Source organism: Giraffa tippelskirchi, chromosome Y, assembly GCF_054371585.1.
Source record: "Giraffa tippelskirchi isolate mGirTip1 chromosome Y, T2T-mGirTip1v1.2.pri, whole genome shotgun sequence".
Taxonomy (NCBI): domain Eukaryota; kingdom Metazoa; phylum Chordata; class Mammalia; order Artiodactyla; family Giraffidae; genus Giraffa; species Giraffa tippelskirchi.
The window spans coordinates 14,008,638-14,026,792 of NC_137290.1; the positions used below are offsets into that span (position 1 = coordinate 14,008,638).

Here is an 18,155-nt window from a genome sequence, read left to right on the forward strand (position 1 = left end):
CTTTCTCAGAGCCTTGTGGAGGGGATTTGGATCAGGATGGTCCACCTGGAGGAGGTCTTTATACTCCTCCCCTTGGCTGTTTCCCACAGCCCGGAGCATTTGCCCTGCCCTGGTCCAGGACCGTAACCATCACCCTTGCTCAGTCTAGACAAGTTATGCCATATGTAACAGTTCTAACATGTGAGATGTACCACTCTCCATAAAAGATTTTCAGGGAGAAAAGAAAAACTGCATCAATCAATGTACGTGAGGTTCGGAAGATGTGTACTGGTTGAGAACCTTCACAGTGTTGGGGAAGGTACATTTCAGACCTTCAATAGCAAGATCTACATCCATCGACCAGGCTTTTTACAGACAAGTCACATCAAATGGGAACTCACACCAGTGCTTTCACCTTGTACTGTTATGAGGGCCATTTTACAGCTGGAGAAATACAGACTTTGAGTGCCCATGATTCCATTGGGCTATCAGTAGCAGGATATGTATTCAAACTGCTTCATGTGGGTGCCAAGTCCCTTCCTCCCAGGGGCCTTATCTGTCTCCCTGACAGTCAAGGGGAATCCAGCTGTCCTCCCCTCTGATGCCTCAGGTCACATAATGGGGAAAATACAGGGAATCCTGGCATCATTGACCATGAGAGATTGGCACAGGATTCCACCCATGGGGCCTCCCCAGCCCCATCAGGTCACCAGCCCTCCTGAAATGGACACAAAGGCCATGGAGGAGAGCAGGGTGTAGGAAGGAGGGTATGAGCATAGAGAAGGCTCCTGGATGTGGGGGTCAGAGGCACAATCCACTGAAGCTGGCTCTTCTGTTCAGATTACAGCCCTGCTCTTTCATTCCACTGCCCCCTCTGCTCCCTTCTGTCCCAGCTCCTGGGGGTTCCAAGCTCTCCTGCTTGCTCACTGTCCTGAGAAGACTGGATGTCAGGCAGGGGCAGCCTGTCCTTTAATGCACAGTGATTATGGGGCTGGTGGACTCTCATGGCATCCACAGGGGTTAAATATCTGTGCCGTTCAGGGCCATGTGGACACACCTCCATCTGGGTACTGAAGCATACAGGACACGCTCCCTACATATACGTGGTATGTCCATGTATAGGTATATAAGCACATGTAATCTCCAGATGTTTTACACACACACACATACACACATATACATGTGTATATACATGTATACATGTATATACATGTGTGTATATACATGTATGTGTATGTGTGTGTATATATATATATGACATACACCACACAGACATGTGAAATGTATTCCTCTCTGTGAATGAGGATTAAACAGTGAAAATCATGGCACTCCAGTTGGTAATATTATCTAATCATCAAACCAAGGGTTCCCCTAACTCACCTGCTGCTGTTCACTCTCTTCAGCTAAAACATCTCTTCTACAAAAGTTTCTGAAGTCTGGTGACTGGTGAGGGGGCCCCCATGAGAAGATGTGTGGTTCCCTGTGCTACCCCACAGTCGTGGGTGCCACAGCCCCCCATCAAGCACCTGTGTTTGGACTTCAGCCTTCTCTAAAATGTCAAGGAGGACCCCTCCAGTGAGGACACGGTGGTTCAGTCACCCCCGAATTGAAAGTTCCATAGAATCCAACTTCACTTCCACTGGGAATCCTGGAGACCAGGGCTGACCTGTGAGACTGAGCCCCTTGCCTGGTTTCCTCAGTGAACTCGGAGAGTCAGAGGCTTGGTCTGTTGACAAGTCTCATGTGGACAGAAGGAGGGGCCCACATCCTGCGATATTTGAGTTGAGGACCAGAGGAGACTGAGGGTCCTCTGGGGATGCATGTGTGGCCCTCCTGACAGCCCTGGGGGACCACAGGGAATGGTGTCCAGATGTGATGTCAATGATCCCGCGGGGAGGTGGGGAAGTGAGGGCCTGGGTCACAGAGCTTGGGTTCAGGTCAGCAGAGTGAAGGAGCCCAGCTGTGCTAGAAGTCAATGTAGAACCCTGAGGGGGGCTCTGAGGCCCCAGGACACACAGGTCGTCACTGCTTTTAGCCCTAAGAGACCCCAGCAGGATTGTGGAAGTGAGCCCCTCCCCAACCCTGCTTTTCCTCTCAGGTGTCCTGGATCAAGAGGGCCTGGGTCTCTAAGGGAAGCAAAATCAGGTGGGCAGAGAGCAGTGTCCAGACTAGCAGAGTGCCGAGGCAAAGAGCTCAGGGAAGGCTGAGTGACTCCCGGGGTATCATCTCAGCCCATGGGATCCTTAGCCACTAAGAATCCCTGGGCTTAGAGCCCTGATGTGATGTCCACAGCCTCCTCCTGGGGCCACAGAGCAATGAGGCCCTTGGTGTGAGGGTCTGGTCTCTGCTGAGGACTTTGGCATCCCACAACCTTCCAGGGCTCAGGATGAGGACCCAGAAGGAGAAGACAGGTGACCCCACATTTCCACGCCTCTACTGCCAGCCATGGGCATCCCTGGCAGTGGGATGAGCACTTCACAGGGTGTCCTGATTTCCGCATTGGGATCAGAGAGACTGGGACTTAGGATAAGGGGTGGGATCTCATGTGGGCATCGGGGAGGATCCAGGACCTCCAAGAAGTCAAAGGGAGTACACTGATAGATGACTCAGGGGACCCTGGACCCCAGTCTGAGGGGAACTCACTGATCACCGCCCCTAACTTCAGCCCTGGGAGGTCTCGGTGTCGAATTAGCGCTCTAGGCCAGTCCTCACTTTCTGACATCCGGGTCTCAGGAAGACTTCAACCCTGGTAAGAGGTATGGGACCAGGTTTGGGGAGAGGAGAGAATCCCAGGTCCTGCCTGGAGGCAAGGTAAGCTCCTGAGGGAGGACTGAGGGGACCCTAGAGATCTCCACCCCTGTCGTCTGCCCCGGGAGACCCTGGGATGAGTAGAGCACTCTAGGGCTGTCCTGTCTTTCTGATATCTGGATCTCAGAGAGACTGGGGCCTTGATGTGAGGAGCTGGGCCTCAAACTGGGAGAGGATGGAGCCCAGGTCCTAGTGGGAGTCAAGGTGAGGACCCTGAGGGAGGGCTGAGGGGAACCAGAAGCCAGAAAACAGGGGACCCTGGTAGTCCCTGGGCAGGACGACCTTGTGCAACATTTCCTGACATCCGGGCCTCAGAGAGACTGAGGACCTCGTGAGAGTGGTGGGCCCTAAAAAAGTTGATGGCAGAATCCCTGGTCCTGGCTGGAGTCCAGGCTCCATGTGAGGAAGGACTGAGGCTGTTAGAACCCCAAGGCAGGGAGGGATCCTGGCCCTTGTGGTGGGTTTTGTAGACCCCAGAGTGGGTTGAGCAGTTTATTCACTTCTGGCCTAGGGGCGTCGGGAGGTAAGGTACTAGTGCAGAGGGTGGAGGCTTCAGATCCACTGAGGATGGACTCCCGAGACCCCAAGGCAGGACTGAGCAGACACCCACCTCTGTGGTCAGTGTTAGGAAGCCAGGCAGGATGTGAGGAGGAGGTGAGGACTGAGCATCTCCCCAGCCTAGGACATGCGGGAGGCCCTGGACAGGTGATGCCACATGTGGGGCCCCTCAGTGTTTTCTGTTCAGATTCAGGTCTTGTTCTGAGTTTCCCTGCAGGCTCCCAAAGGCGGGGGGGGGGGGCAAGGCCATGCCAGGGGAACGGAGAGCAATACAAGGGAGCCGTGAGGGGACCAGCCACCCCACAACTTGGGGGACCTCGCAGAGTCCATCCCTCTTACCAGCACAGAAGGCTCAAGTCTGTGCCACAGTCTACCCCCGAGGTACCCCCTCCACTTCTGTCACAGGAGCTCCAGGAACCAGGAGGCAAAGGTGGAGATCTGTTGCCTGTGTCCACAAGTCAGAGAGCAGAGGAGATCCAGGCAGTGCCAGGTGTCAAGGTGAGAAGTGTGCCCTGCATGTGCACCAGGGGCTCCCCATCCCAGCACAGAGTGGAGCCCACAAAGCCCTAATCCCCCCACCGTGTCAGCCCCCCAACCTCACACTGTGCTGGCTGCACACTGGAGAGCCACCTCACGTCCTCCTTCAGGTAGCCAGGGGTCAGGCCAATGAAGAGGAGCTCCTCTATGAGGCCTGAGAGCACCCCTCAAGAAGAAACCTGTAAGTGGCCTGCGTCAGACCACCCAGGGTGGGTTTCTCAGCCAAGGCTGCTCACAACCCCCATCTCCCACAGGCCCGGGGTCCCCATCTGTCCCCTTTCCTCACTCCTGTCTGCACTTCGACCCTGGTCATCATGGCTGGGATGCATGCGGTCCGCCAGCCCTAAAGGGTTTTTCAGGCTCCAAGAGAGGAAGAGGACCTGATGGAGGCAAAGTTCACTTGGGGTGAGGAGGAGAAAGTGGAGGAGGAGGAGCAGCAGCAGCAAGTGGAGGGAGGAGGAGCAAGTGGAGGAAGGAGATGCAGCTTCCTTCTCCTCCTCTCTACCGGTCCAGGGCACCCTGGAGGTTGTGGCTGCTCGTGCAACAGCCAGTCTCCCCTGGCTGTCTGCCCCTGGGTGTCTGGGTGTCTGCCCCTCTCCCACTGCCATGGTTGTCACTCCAGGGAGCCAATCTGAAGACCATGGCCTCAGCAGGCAAGATGAAGTGCCAAGCACCTTGCATGTCCAGGAAGGTGCCAGTTCCTGGCTCTGAGATGCACTACAAGTGAATAAGAATGAGCTGGTGCAATTCCTTCTTAGCAAGTGTCTTGACAATGAGCTGATCACAAAGGCAGAAATGCTGAATAGTGTGCTGAAAGGTTACCAGGACCATTTCCTGGTGGTCCTCAGTCAAGTCTAAGAGTACCTGCAGCTGGTCTTTGGCTTAGAGGTGAAGGAGGTGGACCTCAGTGAGCACACCTATATCCTGGTCCCCACCCTCAGTGAGATGCTGAGGGATGGGCAGAGGTTGCCCAAGGCTGGCCTCCTGGTGGTGATCCTGTGCCTGATCACTGTGGAGGATGACCACACCCCTGAGGATATCTGGGGAGCACTCACTAGGATGGGAGTGTGTCCTGGTAGGGAGAACTTCATCTATGAAGAGCTCAGGGAGCTGCTGACCCAAGTGTGGGTGCGGGAAGGGTACCTGGAATACCAGCAGGTGCCTGATGGTGACCCTGCTCGCTACGAGTTCCTGTGGGGTCCCTGGGCCTACGCAGAGACCAGCAAGTTTAAAGTCCTGGAGTATCTGGACAGAGTTGGTTGAAGGGGTCCCAGCTCCTTCCACCCCCTCTGCAGAGGCTGTGAGGGATGAGGAAGAAGAACTCTGAACCAGAGCAGCAGCCAGGCAGGAAAGGAGGCTGCTTCTTCCTTCTGTGATTGAAGAGGGAGCAGTCAGCCTTCTCAGCAATGAGGGTCCAGGCCTGTTGGGGGAACCCGGTGTGTGGCATCTTTGTGTTCCCATTCTGTACAATGACATAGAGACTCATTTCTGTTTTCTTTAGGAATTTTTCAAATGTTATTCCTTTTTATATAAGACAATGCATTCCAGTATCTAACTATGTCAATGATGTTGATCACACTGTGTTTGTACTTAGCCAGTTCAAGAACAAGAGTTTTCCTGTTTTGTAAAAGAGAATAGGAACTCTTACATTTTATTTCATGGTCCTGCACAAGATAACATGAAATTAGAATGGTTTTGGAAATGTGAATTTATTTAGCAGTGATATAGTTGGTGGAAGAATTAGAAAAAAAAGTGATAGTAGTGAATTCTTGCTCCTTATACTTTGTGTGTGTCATTTTGTACAGCTAAGGGATCTTGGTTTATTTGGAGCCCCCTCCTCACTGGCTCATTTATTGCAAAGACCTTTATGGAGCCTCTGCTACGTGAAAGGCCCTGTGTTAGCAGTGGGGACATTTGGAGAAGCAGGACACCCCCACACCTAGAGCGGTGGTCTGGGAGCCATAGTCACATGATGTGCATCGTGGGAGTGAGGGGAAATGGGACACTGCTGTAAGGTGTCCTTTTGGCTCTTGGATAAACCCCAGAGAGATCTCTTTCTGGGGCAGCATGGAAGGGGTCCTGGCTCTTGTCACTTTGCTGCTGATCACAAGGACAGAGTAGGTGTTTTCTACCCCCTATCTGCTAGGAAACCTGAAGAACTCCCGTCACACTCCCTTGAAGCGATGCCCAGAAATCCATGGACCAACCCTCTCATTCCTGGCCCTGGGAAACCAGAACTCAAGGTGTTAACTAGCTTTTAATTATCTTCATTGTAATTGGGTATTATAATCAAAGACTTGACATTTATTGGTGCTGCAATGATGAAAAGTATGGAGTTGGATGGAAGACCAGATGGGACACAGGAAAAGAGTGGTTCTTGCTCCTATTTTCTGGAGCAGCTTTGGTCCTGATGGAACACTCCTCCACACCCAAATTTCACAGGTCCTCTAGCTGGAAATGGGTCTTTCTGGGTAGCCCATACAATGAAGAATCTACTTGCATTGTGGGAGACCAGGATTCAATCCCTGGGTCACGAAGATCCCCTTGGAGAAGGGCATAGCAACCCACTTCAGTATTCTTTCCTGGAGAATTCCATGGACACAGGAGCCTGGCAAGCTACAGTCCATGGAGTTGCAGAATCAGACATGACTAAGTGACTAACACTATGGTCACTATTGTCTAAATAGAAGAGTTTCTTGGTTTTATTTACAAAACATCCTGTTTGGCTAATTAGGAATTCCCCATCCTATTGAGATGCATACTCTCTAACCTGCCCTGGACCACAAAGTAGCCAATCCCATCCAGTGGAGAGTGGAGGAGTGTCTAGGGGCAACAGTGTGAGAAATCCCTGCCCTGCTTTCAAAGGGCCAACATCTGCCAGGCCCTGCGAGCTCTGTACTAGCCCTCAGGCCCATCCTGCAGACCAACACATGGGGCTCCTCCCACCGGCTCGCCTCCCAGATGAACTGAGGCCATGGGGCTTGGGCATCTTCCCAGGACCATGTGCTAGTGAGGGCAGGGGTGGGCTCAGAGCCCTGGTCTCAATTCTTCTGGAGCCCCCACCCTTCCCACCCACCCCAGGCCGTGGCCCGTCCTTCCAACTTCTCACACCTTCCTCTTCTCCGTGCTACATGATGCCTCTGAGGTGACAAAAAGCAGGTCTGTGGAAGGAAGGGGACAAGGAGAATCAGAAGCACTGTGGAGCTGCTGAAAACTGACTCTACTGGGGGCTGGCATCTCTGTCCAGTCCCAGAGCCTCCAGTCTGAGGGTGGCGCCCTGTCCCTGCTGCTGCTATGGGGCCTCCTGCCCAACAGAACTTGCCATGTTGACCAGCTCCTCACTGAGCAGGAGGGAGGGAAAGCCTGACTATATGATCCCAGTGCCCACGGGGATAAGGCCCTACAGGAGCCTCCTCTGATATAGGAGGGAAGGTAAAACAGGCAGACCCCCAAGGCACCAGGTCTCCCAAGCCGCAGCAAGGGAGGGGAGCAGTTGGAGCACCTTTGGGCTGGGGACACCGGGGCATGGACGCCAAGCACAGGGGCTGAGAAAGTCAGGCCTTTGATGTCATGAGAGCTTGTGTGTGCACAACACAAGTGTCCAAAGCCACAGCTGACAAAGACTCCCTTGGTGACACACAAACCCACTTCCAGGACCTGGGTGCTTCCTGGAGGAGGGGGACCAGAAAAGGCAGCTCCCTCAGGACCCAGGGGGTGGGGAGGGGCCCCAAGCATGGAAGGGAGCAAGAAAGACCACCTAGCTAGGCTGCCCACAGATGCTATCACCTTCCGTCCCCTTTGGAGGAGGCACTAGGGGCCCCCGCCAACAGTTACAGCCTCCAGAGTCATGTCCCAGTCAGATGAACTGGCCAGAAGCAAAGCTTTGTCAACCTGCTTAGAAGCAGAAAGGCCATGGAGAAGCCCAAGTCGAAGCCTGGAGCTCATCCATGCCGTCAGTCCCTAGGAAGAAAGGCCCCTGAGAGAGATTCTTCCACACCCTCTTAGCTATCCCCTTTCAGACATCAGGCTGTGGCCCTCAAACAGGGCAAATGACCCTGTTATTGGCAGAACTTGGAGAAAGTGCCCTAGGGTCCTCAAATACGGGCCTTTCCAAGATGCCATTCTGTTTCCTACATGGTGATTTTCAACAACAGTGGCCCACAAATGCCAGAGAACAGTCATCTCCAAACCCACTTCTCTACTGCCCACATGAAGTTAAGACTGGTGGTTCAGAATCAGATCAACAAAATTAGAAATGAAAATGGAGAGATCACAGCAGACTCCACAGAAATACAAAGGATCATAAGAGACTACTACCAACAGCTATATGCCAATAAAATGGACAACTTGGAAGAAATGGACAAATTCTTAGAAAAGTATAACTTTCCAAAACTGAACCATGAAGAAATAGAAGATCTTAACAGACCCATCACAAGCACGGAAATCGAAACTGTAATCAGAAATCTTCCAGCAAACAAAAGCCCAGGACCAGACGGCTTCACAGTGGAATTCTACCAAAAATTTAGAGAAGAGCTAACACCTATCTTACTCAAACTCTTCCAGAAAATTGCAGAAGATGGTAAACTTCCAAACTCCTTCTATGAGGCCACCATCACCCTAATTCCAAAACCAGACAAAGATGTCACAAAAAAGGAAAACTACAGGCCAATATCACTGATGAACATAGATGCAAAAATCCTTAATAAAATTCTAGCAAACAGAATCCAACATCATATTAAAAAGATCATACATCATGACCAAGTGGGCTTTATCCCAGGAATGCAAGGTTTTTTTAACATCCGCAAATCAATCAATGTAATACACCACATTAACAAATTGAAAGAAAAAAACCATATGGTTATCTCAATAGATGCAGAAAAAGCCTTTGACAAAATTCAGCATCCATTTATGATTAAAACCCTCCAGAAAGCAGGAATAGAAGGAACATATCTCAACATAATAAAAGCTATATATGACAAACCCACAGCAAACATTATCCTCAATGGTGAAAAACTGAAAGCATTTCCCCTAAAGTCAGGAACAAGGCAAGGATGCCCACTTTCACCACTACTATTCAACATAGTTTTGGAAGTTTTGGCCACAGCAATCAGAGCTGAAAAAGAAATAAAAGGAATACAGATAGGAAAAGAAGAAGTAAAACTCTCACTGTTTGCAGATGACATGATCCTCTACATAGAAAACCCTAAAGACTCTACTAGAAAATTACTAGAGTTGATCAATGAATATAGTAAAGTTGCAGGATATAAAATTAACACACAGAAATCCCTTGCATTCCTATACTCCAATAATGAGAAAACAGAAAGAGAAATTAAGGAAACAATACCATTCACCATTGCATCAAAAAGAATAAAATACTTAGGAATATATCTACCTAAAGAAACAAAAGACTTATATATAGAAAACTATAAAACACTGATGAAAGAAATCAAAGAGGACACAAACAGATGGAGAAATATACCGTGTTCATGGATTGGAAGAATTAATATAGTGAAAATGAGTATTCTACCCAAAGCAATCTACAGATTCAATGCAATCCCTATCAAGCTACCAATGGTATTTTTCACAGAACTAGAACAAATCATCTCACAATTTGTATGGAAATATAAGAAACCTCGAATAGCCAAAGCAATCTTGAGGAAGAAGAATGGAACTGGAGGAATCAACCTGCCTGACTTCAGGCTCTACTACAAAGCCACAGTCATCAAGACAGTATGGTACTGGCACAAAGATAGAAATATATATCAATGGAACAAAATAGAAAGCCCAGAGATAAACCCACGCACATATGGACACCTTATCTTCGACAAAGGAGGCAAGAATATACAATGGAGAAAAGACAATCTCTTTAACAAGTGGTGCTGGGAAAACTGGTCAACCACTTGTAAAAGAATGAAACTAGAACACTTCCTAACACCGTACACAAAAATAAACTCAAAATGGATTAAAGATCTAAACGTAAGACCAGAAACTATAAAACTCCTAGAGGAAAACATAGGCAAAACACTCTCCGACATAAATCACAGCAGGATCCTCCATGACCCACCTCCCAGAATATTGGAAATAAAAGCAAAAATAAACAAATGGGACCTAATTAAACTTAAAAGCTTTTGCACAACAAAGGAAACTATAAACAAGGTGAAAAGACAGCCTTCAGAATGGGAGAAAATAATAGCAAATGAAGCAACAGACAAACAACCTCAAAAATATACAAGCAACTTCTGCAGCTGAATTCCCGAAAAATAAACGACCCAATCAAAAAATGGGCCAAAGAACTAAACAGACATTTCTCCAAAGAAGACATACAGATGGCTAACAAACACATGAAAAGATGCTCAACATCACTCATTATTAGAGAAATGCAAATCAAAACCACAATGAGGTATCATTTCACACCAGTCAGAATGGCTGCTATCCAAAAGTCTACAAGCAATAAATGCTGGAGAGGGTGTGGAGAAAAGGGAACCCTCTTACACTGTTGGTGGGAATGCAAACTAGTACAGCCACTATGGAGAACAGTGTGGAGATTCCTTAAAAAACTGGGAATAGAACTGCCATATGACCCAGCAATCCCACTGCTGGGCATATACACCGAGGAAACCAGAATTGAAAGAGACGCGTGTACCCCAATGTTCATCGCAGCACTGTTTACAATAGCCAGGACATGGAAGCAACCTAGATGTCCATCAGCAGATGAATGGATAAGGAAGCTGTGGTACATATACACAATGGAATATTACTCAGCCATAAAAAAAAATACATTTGAATCGGTTCTACTGAGATGGATGAAACTGAAGCCCATTATACAGAGTGAAGTAAGCCAGAAAGAAAAACAACAATACAGTATACTAATGCATATATATGGAATTTGAAAGATGGTAACGATAACCCTATATGCGAGACAGAATAAGAGACACAGATGCATGGAACAATTTTATGGACTCTGAGGGAGAAGGTGAGGGTGGGACGTTCTGGGAGAATGGCATTGAGACATGTGTATTGTCATATGTGAAAGAGAGCACCATTCCATGTTCAATGCATGTGACAAGGGCTCAGGGCCGGTGCAATGGGATGATCCAGAAGGATGGGATGGGGAGGGAGGTGGGTGGGGGGTCCGGGAAGGGGAACACATGTAAACCCATGGCTGATTCATGTCAATGTATGGCAAAAACTATTACAATATTGTAAAGTAATTAGCCCCCAACTAAAATAAATAAATTTATAAAAAACAAAAACAAAAACAAAAACAAAAGAAGAGAACAATTAAAAAAAAAAAATAAAATGGACTTTCTTTTCCACTTGAAAAAAAAAAAAAAGACTGGTGGTTCTCACTCGGGTTTCGTCCAGTCCTACACCCGGACTCTCATCCTTTTTCAAATACTGGTAGATGGGTGCTTCCTTTGGTCACATCTAGCTCAACAAGACAGACACGTCCCTGGGAATGAGTGTGTGTAAAAGAGGGCCCTTGAAAAGTGCCTAACCCATAAGCCAACAAAGTCATTCGATGGACCTTCCATCTGGGTAATGGAGAACAGGTCCACAGTGGTGGTGGGGACAGGAGCAGGGGTGGGGAAGATCAGACCTGGGCTCGGAGGGGACCAGCAAAGTGCTTGTCTTCAACAGAACAGGCTGTACCTCGAGCCCCCAGTCAAGTACTTCAAAGGGAAGGTACCCAACGTGACCCAAATTGGATGTGGGTGGCCAGGACCTGGGGTAGCAGAAGCCCAACGACCCCACTAACAAAAGGAAACAGGGCTAGTGAAGCCGCCTCCCGGGAGGCTGAATCTGAGGCTCTGGGAAGGGGACAGGAAATGCACACGCAAGTGTTCCCAAAGTGAATGCTCTAGGGCCACCAGAGTGGTGTTTATGGGAAAAATTGGAAACTGAAGACAACAGCCTGTGATCTGCAGCGGGATGATGCCTGGGGGTGGGCAGAACTTGGGAGGCTGCAAGCTCAGTGGAAGGCTGGCTTTGCCCTCCCACACGGTGTCCTGGGGAATGTGTGTTTTTGGTGCTTGGGAACAGTCAAGTGGAATATGAGGTCACTTCACTGGGCTCGAGCACAGTCCTACTCTGGGGAGAGCTCAACCTGAGGAGCAGTGGGGGCAGGACAACAGGACTCTGACTTTGGGACCAACTGAGCAGATCAACCAACCAGCAGCACCAGCCATAAGACAACAAAGTCAGAAGAGGGAGAAGGATGGGGGGGCCACCAACTCAGGAAAGAGCAATCAGCCTGCTACAGACCCCATCATCTGGGAGGCCAGTAACCAGGGGCCCAACTGACCCCTGGGATCTCTCTTAGTGGTAGCAGACCTAGGACTCTCCAGGGCCTGGCCCTTCAGCAGAAGCCAACCACAGGCCTGCACATTGCTAGTGAAGGGAGTGGAGTTAGGAACACATTTGTCAACCCAGCCAGGGCCTGGGTCCCTGAAACAATGCACCTGGCAGCAGAAGGGAGCCCTTGTAGGCAACCTGTAACATCCTTTTCTGCACTTTCAGACAAGAGACAAGCAGGGGACCCCAGCTCCATCCCCAGAGCCCCTCCCCCACAATGGGCCAGGGCTGCCTCTCCACATCACCTCTGTGACATCAGGAAACAATTAAGGAAGTGGACCACTTAATTGGCTGCCTGTCCCAAGACCCAGATTCTAGAATCTCCAGAGAGTATTTATGGGGCACCCCAACCCTGGTCTGAGGCCCGTTTGCCCTGAGCAGTCACTGCTTGGATAGATAACACTCCTGAGCTAGACTGGCTCCATGGCTAGTCAGAGTTCCCACAAAGCATGGGCAGCCCTGCTGGTCTCATCAACTGATGGGGAGCCCACAGCAGGGAACCTCTGTGATTCCTCCCCAGATCCAAACCTGGATTAAGGGGAAGCTTTGGAGAAGCAGGGTGACCAACCCGAGAGCCCAGATGCAGGCTTCCATGACAATCCGCCCCCACAGGGCCTGAACCCAGAAATGGCCAACAAAGAAGAGAACAATGCCGTCCTTGGGCTTTCCTTCCCCAGGAAGCTCTGGAGGATTGTGGGGGATGCGGCCTTCACCTCTGTGCACTGGAATGATGAGGGAGACACAGTGGTCATCAAGGCAGAACTCTTCCAGACGGAGGTACTCCAGCGCAGAGGCATGGACCAGATCTTCGAGACAGACAGCATCAAGAGCTTCATCCGTGAACTGAACCTGTACAGGTTCAGGAAAATCTGCTCTTCGGGTTGCTCTGCAGGGAAGAAGAAGCTGATGGTAACGTAGAAAGCCCTTCTGAGGAGACTAGACTAGATGAGCTGAGTGCTGGATGGGTTACATTTCCCAAGATAACATTTTTCTCATGAGAGGGTGGTTAAGGAAAGAGGAGAAAGCAGGGTCTGTTGTGTTCCACCACCTCTCTTAGACAGGATCCACAGGGGTGACTCCAGACCCTGAGGGGCCACTTGATGTCAGGGACTGCCAGTAACACCTCAAGCGAAGACAGCCCTGGAGGAGCTCTAGGGAGCTACATGCTAGGGCCTCATAATCTGCCAAGAATGAAGAGACCTTGTCTTCATACTTAGGCATGGCCTGGACGGTTGTGGGGAGAGGGCAGCGAGCAAGGGCTCTTCTCCCCTCTCATGAATAAAGTGATTAATTTCCTTTCAGATCTATCGAAACTCCAATTTTCAAAGAGACAAGTCTCTCCTTCTGCAGAACATCCAGAGGAAAGACGACCCCAGAACAACTTCTCAGCCTGCCACCAGCACAACAGCAACCCCAAAGAGAAAGAAGTGAGTGGTGGCGACAAGACACTCTCCTCAATTCCACCACGAGTTCACCCATGAGACCGGCAACAAAGTCCAGAAGGGAATGCCAACTGCTTTCAGAACACCCAGCCGGTGTTCATTTGTGTTCTCTGACCTTTGGTCTATGGGCAGTGTAGACAAGTAGGCTGGGGGAAACCATCTCCCCAGTGAGCAGGGCAGCCCCAGTGGAGAGGGCACAGCCAGCAATGCCACATCTGTGTCTCTGGCTACTACTGGAAGGCACAGCCCAGGGGAACTGGCCGAGAGTCCTCCAGTGTACCCAGATTATGAATTGGTGATGACTTTGTACAACACCTGTTACTCCATCCTGATGGCAGGCCTTTTAGTCATGGCCCCAGATGAGGCCCCTGAGGCAGAGGAGGAGCAGGGAGAATCCTCAGATTATAAGTGTGCCCTCTGTGAGCAGCTCAAGAACAAGAACAATCCCTGAGCTGCCAGATCCCTAGGGACACTCAAAAGCACTTTCTTGTAATCAAAATAGATTTCTGGTTCTAATAAAGAAAGTAAAGCAAAACTCCACTGGAGTAAATAAACAATCAAATGAGAACTGTGAGTTTGTGTTCTATTTGTCCATTGTATTCACACATGGCAAGGGTGAGCCAGAAGAGGCTGTAAGCCCAAGCCCCAGGCAATCTTTGGTCCGGTCCCCATGATCCCTTTTCATCTGTAACAGCAGCGTTTCACAGGCTCATCCAAGGGTCTGACCCATGAGCCAAGTGCTGAGGCGAGGCCAGGACGGACTGGTCCTTGGGCCTTGCCTGCCACTCAGCAGATGGTCCAGCTGGGCTCCTGACCTTGGGGATGTCACCTTCCATGAATCATACACCCTGCAGCAGAAGGGGCTCCTCAAGGGTCCCCCAACGATGCCACCAGTTTCTGATCAGCAGCTGAGCATCCCAGCTTCCTATCCAGGGGCCTCCTAAGAGGCTCACTGGAAAGCAGGGTCACCCCAGCTGCCAAGTGCCTTGCAAACACATTACCCCAAACCCAAAGACAAGTACAAGGTTTCCACAAGGTGAACACCAGCCTTTGTCGCTCTGCCCTCACAGCTGTATTCAGGAGCCTATCTTTGGACTTGAGGTGGCCAGGCACTGCGTCCAACACACATGTTTTGAGAGCCAAGGGACACTTTACAGTAGGACAAGGGTCACATGCAAGGACACACCGCGGCCTGTTTCTGGGCCTGCAGGCCTCTCTGCCTGCCGACACTCAGCCTCGCCTCCAGCCTTCCCCATCACCCTCTGGACACTGTTCCAACATCAGGGAGTTGGGACCAGAACAGAGAGGGAAAACACTAACTGGTTTCCTAACAACACATTTCTCTCAAGCAGTCAGACCCAGCAGGGCCAAAGCAAATGGCAACACCATCATTCCATAAAGGTCAAAGTCCCGGAGACTCGCTGAGTCCAGAGCAGCATCACGCGAGGGGAATCCCTGCCCTTGGCCCCGCACCAAGTGGGCACCGCAGGGTGGGGCTGATTCAGACAGAACCAGATGGGCAAGTCCAGAGCATGGCGGGGACTGCATGGTATCACCATGTGCTGGCCTCTTGGCCACTTTCCTCTTGAAAGCCCAGTCTGGACAGGCTTCTTGCCCAAAGAGATCGGGTGCTGGGGGATGTCCACCTGGAAGATTTCCTTCCCACCCCTCACTGGCAAGGGCTGCAACAGCCAGCAGGGGTTGGCAAGCACAGTCATGTACTTCTGTCACAGGTCTGGTAGCAGGGCTTGAATCTCCAGCTCCTCCACTTAGTCAGAACCTAGGTTTTCTGGGCACAGCAAAGTGTCCCCAGTGTCCACAAGACCTGTGTGCAAAGACAGGACACAGAATGAGAACAAGGTAATTCAAAGTTGCACCGACTTAAGACTAAGACCATATCATGGAGGGAACCCGAGGTGAACTGGGTCCTCTGGCTGAGCATTTCAGATGGGCTCACCTTGGAAAACGGAACTCAGGGGAAGGCCAAGCGAGGGAGGGAGTGAAACTAAAGGGAGAGGCCTGGTGCTCCAGGAACCCACTAGGACATGAGCAGTTCTCAGTCTGCCCACTGCAGGCAGGCTGCAGGGACAGAGCAGGAGGTCCCCAGAGGGGGGCCAGCAGGCATCAGGCCCCCAAATGTTTTGCCAGCAGACAGGTATTGCTGTGGGGCCTCACCCCTGGGGAGTCAGGGGACTTGCTCAGGCTCGGCTTCAGGCAATGTGGGTATGGAACTCAGGTTGGGTGCTTTCTTGTCTCTCATGATCTCTGCTGGGCACACAGACACATGTGTGTGGACACACACACACACACAGACAATTGCCACGTGCAGTCCTGGACCCACCTCTGCCTCAAGTACAAACGGGGACTGAGGCCAAGAGTGGTGATCAGGCACCTCGTGCTGCCGGCTCCCAGCCCAGGGACCCTAGCTGTCCCTCTGAAGAAACCTCAGTCCCCACAACCCAAGCCCACCAACTAGTTCAACAGAAAACAAACAAGTACAACCTGGCTGAGATCCAGGGCAGTGCCGGGGGCCGTGCGGTCAACAGGGAGAAAGGCGTCACTTACCCATGATCACTCCATGGTCAAACTTTGCCCCTTCCCATGGCAAGGCCTGGACCTGGGTGGGGCTCATCCCCAGCCTCTGCTCCAGCAGCTCCCACCAGGTGGTGTCCTCCCAGTCCCAGTGTGCCATGCGGATGGCCAGGGTACAGTGCCGGTAGCCGTGTAGCATGGGCCACCATGGCATCTCCAGGGTCTTGATACCATTTAAGATGAAAACTGCATAAGGCTTTCAGAAGAACAGACAGCCGAACTTCACCTCCCAGGGCTCCCAGGGCTCCCAAGACCTCATGTGGCTGTGGAAACACAAAACCACAAAGGTCAGGAGTATGATTCAGTGGCCTGCAAGCTCACAGCCCTGGGCTGGACCTCAGTCCCATGAGTCCGAGCATCCTCCAAATCTGCTGACACAGAATGTGGGGGTCAGAGAGGGCTGGCTCTTTCCATTCGTCTCCACCCAGTCCACTGATAGGGGGTGGCAACCCAGAGGACCCATCCATCACATGCAGTCTGTGGAGAGGTCAGCAAGGAGGGTGGGACAGCAGGAGAGAGGCACGAGGTGAATTCCAAGACAAAGGGCCCTGAAACCCTGGGAGCACTGAGGAAAGCAGGCAAGCCCCCTGGCTTCACAGCCCAGAGGCTGGGCTCTGGTCCTCTCCCAGTACAGACAGCCATTGTCCTGGGCTTGGCTTCCCCCACTCCCCGCCACCACCTCACCCTTCAGCTCTGCAGCCCCATCACTGCCCATGCTCTGCAGATCCCACACCTTAGCCCAGGGATGCTAAGGGCAGATCCATGCTAACCAATCTGAACTCAGCCCTGGGGCACCCTGGACCTCAGACAGCCCTGCCAGGTGTCTTTCCCACGCCTTTGGGAGCCACCTTCCTCCCAGCCCTTCCACTACCACTTCCTCCACTGTCAGCAGATGCCCTGGCCCCTGCCCAGAGCCTTGAGAAAGAACAAAGGAGAACAGGAACTACTGGGACAGGTGCACTCCATGTCATCACCAGGGCCTGTGATGGCACCACGCAGGGATCACAGAATTCAGACCTCAAATAATCCACTAGGTTACCATCACCTCGTTTGATAGCTGAGGAGGCACTGAGGCATAGATAAATAGCCCATGACTGCAGGGGACCTGAACAAACACACCTCCATTCTCACTTCTTTCCCTGTACCTGGAGGGGGGTGTCCCTGTTCACTAGAGGGGGGCGGAGGTGAAGGAGCAGAGCTGTGAGCCAGAACCTCAGCAGGGTCTCAGCACCTCGCAAGGGGCCTCCGTTTCCACATGGCTGTGAGGATGGGGACAAGGTCCCAGGGGCACCCAGCCCAGGGTCTTCTGGGCCTTTCCTTCATTTGGCACAGCAGAGCCACAGTTATCACAGACCCATGAGGCCACACATGATCTGGCTCCTACCCTGGTGGTCTGCTCTCTTCGCCCCTGCATTCACCCCCAGTAGCCATGAAGGCCATCCTTCCATCCTTGGAACATTCCAATATATTCATACCTCAGAGCCTTTGCAGGGTGTGAGGACTCACATCATGTTCCCTCAGAGTCAGGTGCTGGAGTCTCAATCCCAAGTACCTCGGTGTGACCTTATAGACAAAGGAAAGGTCTTCACAGAACTGATGGGGGTCAAGTGAGCTCATTAGGATGGACCCTCCTCTAACAGGACTGCTGTTCCCATACAAAGGACACATTTAGAGACAGACAGGCACACGGAGGAACTGGGGTGAAGAGGAAGGCGGAGCTCTCCAAGCCCAGACCTACTCACCAAGGCCAGCAATGCCCTGGAAGTGAGGCGGGAGAGATGGGACAGACACTCCACAGCCCTCATGAGAGCCAACTTCAGCTGACACCTCGACCTCAGCTGTCAGGCCTCCTGAACCAACACGGTTCCTAGTATGGGCCACTCG

The 18,155-nt window shown here is 51.2% G+C and overlaps 1 pseudogene; it reads left to right on the top strand.

The window, feature by feature from the left end:
• Window positions 1-12,660: 12,660 nt before the first annotated feature.
• LOC145537550 (heat shock transcription factor, X-linked member 3-like) lies at window positions 12,661-14,130 on the top strand (annotated as a pseudogene).
• The last annotated feature ends 4,025 nt before the right edge of the window (window positions 14,131-18,155 follow it).